At 39.6% G+C, this 7,826-nt stretch overlaps 1 long non-coding RNA gene across 1 annotated transcript; it reads right to left on the bottom strand.

The window, feature by feature from the left end:
- Positions 1-3,499: 3,499 nt before the first annotated feature.
- Positions 3,500-6,918, bottom strand: LOC130552474 (uncharacterized). The gene is made up of 3 exons (XR_008962743.1): positions 6,678-6,918; positions 6,345-6,494; positions 3,500-3,597 (listed from the first exon to the last, which is right to left on the bottom strand). It is a non-coding gene; the product is annotated as an uncharacterized LOC130552474 (long non-coding RNA).
- Positions 6,919-7,826: the final 908 nt, after the last annotated feature.

Raw genomic sequence — 7,826 nt, 5'->3', positions numbered from 1 at the left:
TTTTAAATATTATAACTGGCTTAGTCACACTAATAATAATGCAAATCAATAGAATTAATATAAAACATTTCAAATTATTTGTACTGGGGCGAACCGAGCGAGAGAGAGCGCGAGAGAGAAGGTATGAGATCGCCCCTCCTCTTACTCACCCACTTCAGTTGGGGGTGTGGCTGAAGGGCGGAGACGGACGGGTTGAGGGTGTGGCTGATATCAGGGGTGTTCCTTCTGTCACATTACAATTAATCATCATGTTAGCTCAAGTTAATCAGGTCAATGGGAAATTCAATTGAGGGGTTTTTAGAAATGTTCAAACATCATGTTTTATTGTGTTAGTTGGCTGTTTTTTTAGTTATTATTACTTAATCAAATCAGTTTGATAGATATCGCTTAGAATGCACAGTAAAAAGCATGATTTTTTGAAAAAATACATTAAACATTTCATTAAAAACATTCTTTATTCTTTCTCCTTTTGATTCCTTTTTATATTTAACATGCACTTTCATGATCCAATCAATCCGATAGATTCCAGCCTAGCGTTTCTCCTCATTGGCTTTCTTGTTTGACTTAAAAATGCACGAGACAACAGAGAAGAAATCGGTGGCGAATGGCTCTTAACGTTGAGCTGAAGAATGGTGCCATGTTTTTTTTAGCTCCTGTAATAATTAAAACTATGCATTTTTACATAATAATTTATATTTCAATTACCAATAACATCTTAAACTTTACCTTGCTACATTTTAAGTTCCCATTAAAGTCCACCACAAATGTGAAGCTAAACAAACATTCATCTCGCGGCCCAAAACCGACCCCTACACAAAGTCGTTGTCAAATGAAATGATTTAGTTATTTCTACAGTCGACAGTAAAGCCAGTGTCTCTATGTTGGATTAGGAGCTGAATTGCTCTCAGTTGTTGTTTTTTTAGTTTCTCAGTGTGTATGGTGTGATCAAGGACCTCTGTGGACGCTGTGGTCTTGAGTGATTACTGAGGCGTGGAATGAGACTTTAATGAACGAGATGCTTGGAGGTTCATATAATCAAACCAGACAACTCTCTTCAACTTCTCTCTTCCATGTTGTTTTATTACGAAACAGACTGGACCGTATTCGCTTGCCAAACTAAATCCTTCAAAAACTCTTGCCTCTTTAAAAATGATATTCAGTATATCTCTGATATGTTGTGTAAAACAGAAGGATCAAGCATGATATTTGTGTTACCTTACACAAACAATCCTGCTGTACATCGATAAACAGGTTACCTGTGAGTAGGTGGTGTCGTGCATAATACCAGAAACAGAAATAAGAGAGAGAAGAGAGAGAGCTGGGCTGAAGTGGATTTATTATATACACCGTGTCTGTGTTTTGGCCACTGACTGCATCTGTCAGCACAAAAACTGGTGACAAGTTATTAACTCTAACGGTCAAAACCTTACAGTACATCTGCTTAAAATTCATTCCTCTTCAGTGAAACTCAGTTTAGCCAGCTCTCAGACCTACGACCACATTGCATCCGAACAAAGGCTTTTTCAGCTTATGGTTACACCTTAAAGGGACAGTTCACTAAAAATATACTATCTTTTACTCACCATTATATTGTTCCAAACCCACATGTCTGACTCTTTTCTCTGGAACACGAAAGATGGCTGAGATTACTGTAGGTGTGGGCTCCAAAAATGAGCAGCAAATTCACAATTATAAGACTTTATATGACTCGTGCAAATTCAAGAAAGTCTTGGACAAGAACCTCCATTTACATTCTGACCATTAGTCTGATTCACTTTTACTCACTGAACTGAAACTCCACAATGAATTCTTCACCCTCTGAGGTTCCTCTCTACAAAGTCTAGATAATGAAACATCCAACATGTTCTCTAAGATACCTTTATAAATTGCCTACTTACAATATCTTCTCTTTCTCTATCTTTCGGTATCACTTCATCACACACGCACATGTCTGGTTTATTATCCCCGTGGGGACAGTCCATAGGCGTAATGTTTTTATACTGTACAAACTGTATATTCTATCCCCTATCCCTAACCCTATCCCTAAACCTAAAGATCATAGAACACTTTTTGCATTTTTAGATTTGTAAAAAATATTGTTCTGTACAATTTATAAGCTTTTTTGCCCATGAGGACCTCAATTTTGGTCCCCACGGTGACACGAGTCCCGTGTGTTGGTGTGCGTTCAGGTTTAGGTCCCCACCGGGATATACAAACATGAACACATGCACACACACACACTTTAATGGCCAGACTCAGATCAATAAGCCCAGTCTTCAACATCCTCACTGATCAACATTTTCACTGACACATCACTAAATAGTGAGGGAGCGGACAACGGCAGTGAAAGAAGACAAGAGATCTCTTTCACAAAAAGCAATAACAAACGTCTGAAGTTCCCAGACTCATGCAAGGACTTTGCATTTTAAGGGAAAAACAAAGGGACAGCTTTAATCTATTCTTCACGGTCAAATGTTAAGCATTTCTTGTTTTAAGGAGGATTTGTCACTGACATTTCAGATGCTTCAGTCACTGATTTCTCAAGGATGGACTGATGTGTGACTCTGTGTCTTGTGCAATTCTGAAATTAGTCCATTTTTGTTGTGGGTCTCATTGAATCGACAAAACAAAGACTAACGTTTTTTAAAATGTTTCCGTTTCATTGCGATGCATGCTTTTGTGTGTGGAAATCCTTGCAAGACACATCTTTAAAGGATGTACTTAAAAATATCCCCGTTTTAAATATCCCTGAAAGGCACTTGTGCTGGGGAAAATAGGACAAAATGTGACCGTGCCAAACTTTTTTTAGTTTTTAAGTGCATCATTACGCAGTTTCTAGGGTTCAGGGGTGCAGTTTCCTTCTTAAATGTAGGTCTACGGGAGTTCTGTGCCTAGTTTATCATCCATCGGGCAAAAACTGGCACGTTGCTTAAAGAAGTCTCCAAGCTAACAAAAATACGTCGTAGAAACGTTTTGCTAACATTGTCATCACGTTAAAAAAGCGCCATTTCTGAGTGTTTTTAAAAGTTTGTTTAATTCCACTAACAATGTAAAGACGTATTCACACTGATCCAGCAAACTTTATTCTAAATGAATCGGTGTGAATTCGCCCTAAGAATAGCATTGTTGCAACGTGTTTATAATGTCTAGCAATAATAAATAACGTTATTTCAAGAACATCACTTTGAGAGAACTTCCAGGGAACATTCTGCAAACATTTCCTGTCAGCTGGGTTGTTTAATTTCTTAACTTTAAACATGAGCACTAGTCTTGCCTTAACAAGCAGCACCGATAAAATGAGAATGCATGCAAGAGGGAAGAGGTGTTCATGAATTCAGGAGGCTGGTGACGGTATCTGCAATGTATTCAATGCTAATGAAGGCCAGGAGTTTGCATCGTCTTTGTAGCCGGAATCCTGCTGTGAATACAGGGACGTAGGCCCAGTTCAGATTTAGTCGGGATAATGATGTGATGAAGCGTCTCCTCCTTGAAATGGGATGGCAGCATACTCTTTGTGTGCCACGTCGATGGGTTTGCTTTCTGACATCGAAGTTTGAGAACTTCATCCCGGACGGTACGTCGAATGTCCACATCAATCTGGAAATGAAGCACAAACCTTTTAGTAACCCACTTACTGTACACTTCAACAGCAGCAGACAAGGTTGTGTCTTTACGAAGATAGCGTTTTATTTTGATCTCTTTATGAAACGTCATGTGTCAGATGATATGAGCTTGAGATGTTGCTGATGGATTTTAAACTGCTTGGGAAGCCTGGGTTCGTCTATATTGTAATTTCATTTATTTTAATATAATCTTTATGTATTCATATGAATTTCCGTCTTAATATTCTTTGTGAAAAAACACAAAGCATTATTCCAACGCACATGCCGTACCATTTATTAAAATTGAGCAAATGTTCAAGATTGTAAAAACAAAGATAATGTTTATATATTGGCTCAGTGTTTACAGTATCTCGCTGTTATGGGAATAACACTGCAGACACAGATATATAAACTATTACAATTTAATGCGCTTCCCCAAATTTGAGAAACGCAGAGTCACCGCTGGCACACATAACACCTACAATATTACAGAAACCCTGAGGTTTCAGGAGCCGTTGGGATTTTTCTACCCTATGTGAAATTCTCCCCTATGATGCCAATTTTCTCTCGGCTATGACATGAATGATTACCTTCGACTGCCGGCTGTATCTCGAACTGCATTTTTTAGTCATCGTGCATCAGAAACGCATTCAAAAAAGGCAACTTCAGGCTGATATTCCAGTCATATCTGCTGAAGAGACTCAACAGCTCTCCGATGTTGATGACCTCAGAGACCGTAGAGTTTCTCAAAAGCGTTTTATCATTTCCAAACTTTTATGCTAGAGCTTTTGCTCTTTATATAGTTGGGTGGTTTAGGTTTCCTTCAATTAGCTTATCTTTTCTACATTTCTCTCTGTACGGAGGATAGGATATCTGTCAAGTATCATATGGTTTGTTCTAGGACTAAATTACTTGCAGTGTGACTTTTCTTAGAGACAGCCGAAAAAAGAAAGAGAACAATGTGTCTTTTTAAACAGTTATATGCTGAAATATATACAGTATATAGACTAGTATAAAACGTTTGAATTTTAATGAAAATTGTTGATTCAGAACGATAAGAGAGAGATGCTATAGTCTGCAGTGCAGAACTCACATAAAGAAGAGCAGGTGAATGAGACACAAGACAGAAAGGCATGGCTTATTGAGTTCTTTTACACTTGCGCTTTACCATGACTTGGTCAAAACCAAAGACATTTGAAATGGATACAAAAGGCATGTAGTTTGACATCTTTTTGAAAGTCTAGCAATATTTTAGACATTTGTTCAAATCTGAAACAATTTGATGGATTTATATAACATTAAAAATCAACGTATGCACCCTTCGTTCTAAAAAATGCTCAGTTGTTTAACCCATTATTGGGTGAAAATGGACAAACCCAACAGTTGGGTTAAATTAACTTAAAAATGAACCCAACAATTGGGTTAGTCCATTTTCACCCAACCAGCTTACATTTTCTAGGGTTCTTTTACCCATCAGTTGGGTTTATCCATTCTTAACCCAACCACAGGTGAAAACAACCCAGCCTTTATTTTAAATTGTTGTCTTAAAATGATCAAAATATACAAATATTTACTATGCGGTTATCGTGGCCAACATAATTCACGGTAATGATATCATGACGGTATCAAACAAATTCATCTTTAATTTTGTTTATTTTGTGTTTTCTTTTTTTGGTTTGGCCAATATTCTAAATATATTGACGTTGGGCCAAAAGGGGACAAACCCAGTCGCTGGGTTAAAATAACCCAGAAAATGTTTACACATGACCCAACAATGGGTTAAAACAACCCAGTACGTTAAATTTAATGCCTTTTTTACCCAACGCTGGATTGAAAATACCCCAGCATTTTTTAAAGAACATTCAAAATACGAGGAGGGGAGGCGGTGAGAGAGAGAGTTTGTAAACATTGTGACACCCCCTTGTAGTGTTATCATGATATGGATACAGCAATCATGCTTTTTATTATCACAGTTACTGTCAACACCGTATATTGTGACACCCTTTTGTAACGGAGGCCAACTAGTGAAGAGCTGTGCAGTGTGTAAACCTCACTGCGGTCTCTAGCCTCCTCGTTAAAACGTTCGTCTCCCATCCGGATCGGCGCCAGTCCGAGGCCTGCGCAGAGTGGGGCGAGTAGGACCGGTATCAATGGTGCCGTGATCCGGATGGGAGTGAGGTTTGGGGGGCGAGTGTAACGGAGGGCAGCTAGTGAAGAGCTCTGCACTGTGTAAACCTCACTCCCCGACAGACGCAAGGGGCCGTGGTCTTTGAGCTCCTTGTTAGAGCACGCGACTCCCATGCCGGATTGAGCCGGTTCGAGGCCCGCTAGGAGCGGGACTAGTAGATCCAGTTACACTTACTTTCCCCAGATTCAAAAGCCATTTCAACAAACACACAACTAAGTTACCTCTGAATTTCCGCAACACCATGACAGAATTCCCACCCACAATAGCATGTTCGTGTATTTGTAAAGGCCTCTGCCCTCCCACACTGTTGTGGTGTCAATGTCCACAGTTCAGCTCTTGTCAAACGGTTTGCTTTAATTGCTTTCCATCATGTGGACTGTTAGCCTTAAATGATGAAGGTGCAGGGAAGCCATTCATTCATGTAATCCTATTACCCAGCCGTGGCTCACTACCCCTGAGCACCGGCACCCGAGCTCCCATCCGCCCGCTAATGCACCCAAACAAAGTACCTCAGCCGTCCTCTCTACTGTCAGAGCCCAGATTAAAGCTCTCACCTAAAACCTAGCAGCCATCCATGTCTTGATTGAATGCGCTTTCAGTGAGTTGTGGAGGAAAACTGTGTGCTGATGGTTTCCTCGCTGAAAAGATCCGGGTTGTGAATGGGATGGTTCAGGGTGGTCTTGGCGGAACCCCATTCGGGAAGTCTACAACAAAACCATTACAAAAAACATCAATAATGCTTCTTACGTTTTTCTGTTTAGATAAAAACATGAACACATTAGACTCTGAACTCTCCCTGTTCAACACACACGTTGACAGTCTAGTTTAAACATTAATGTCATCTCCTGTATTCTGCAATGAAAGGCATATTTTTCAGTAATACACACAATTACGACGCTTGTGACTTTTCCAAACCATCAGCGACATGATCCGCTTCCAAACGGGTCCCGTAGCGCGCCACGCTCGCCGCTCCCTTCATGCTTGTGGAACACCGTGACGAAAAACAGTTACGCGAGGAATAAAAAGCGGTAAAGAAAACATATTTTTAACCGCATCAAATTCCTGCCGCATTCAGAGGCACGGCTGTCTGCGTAGCCCGATTCTGTCAACCCGATTTTGATAAGTTGTTGCCTGTGTAATATCACAGTTGTCTGTCTTCCTAGTTTTCTCTCTCTTTCTCATTTTTGCCCCTCACCTAGTCCTTGCCTGTCGAGGACTTCCAAATTAGGCCCCCCCGCCCCCCCCCAACAGATATAATTAATCACAGAGGGAACGCGAGACATGTAATTATGTAGGTTACCTCTGAACGATGTGAGCTCCTCCTACTATATTTCACTATCACATGTGGATTTTTTCAGTTGGACGTAGGAGTTTAAATACAAAGCTGTATATCTATTCCATGATCACCGGATTGGCGCGCCAAAGGTCAAATAACACATTTCAAGAGGGTCCTTTTATGATGCCATTTAAAGGGCTGATTTTTACTACGTAATTCTGCATAAACTGAAACATTTAAGCTGATAAAAATATGTTTAAATGTTAATATACTGTACGAGAGGTATATAATTATGCCATCAGAAAGGTAACGGGGTTGACAGTTTTACGCTTTAATCTTACATTACAGGGTTTGTGCTCAAGGTTCTGCTAAGAAGTGTTTATCAGAAAGACATTTCCACAGCTATACCCTTCTCACGTATCAATTATTTACTATCGTGGTAACAGGATGGACATTTAAGAGATGTACTGACAAATGTAACAAAGCATAATACAAAGTATTATAAAATGGGGGAAATACTTGTTCTTACATTTGTCTTTTTTTAGAAATTACACTGGGAAATGTGAGGTAACAGGGTTGATGCATAACCCGGAACTCGGAAAAACATTTTCATGATGAAAGAAAAGATTCACGGGATATCTTAAAAGTTAGCATCAGCTATTCATTGCTGAAGTGTAGCTTGTCTAATACGAACATATACAGTATGTATGTATTTTGTATGAATTTGGCAGACGCTTTTATCCAAAGCAACTTACATTGA

This window comes from Triplophysa rosa, linkage group LG4 (genome assembly GCF_024868665.1).
Source record: "Triplophysa rosa linkage group LG4, Trosa_1v2, whole genome shotgun sequence".
Lineage (NCBI taxonomy): Eukaryota > Metazoa > Chordata > Actinopteri > Cypriniformes > Nemacheilidae > Triplophysa > Triplophysa rosa.
Note: the sequence above shows the minus strand (reverse complement) of the source record. Positions and strands in the feature narration are given on the sequence as shown.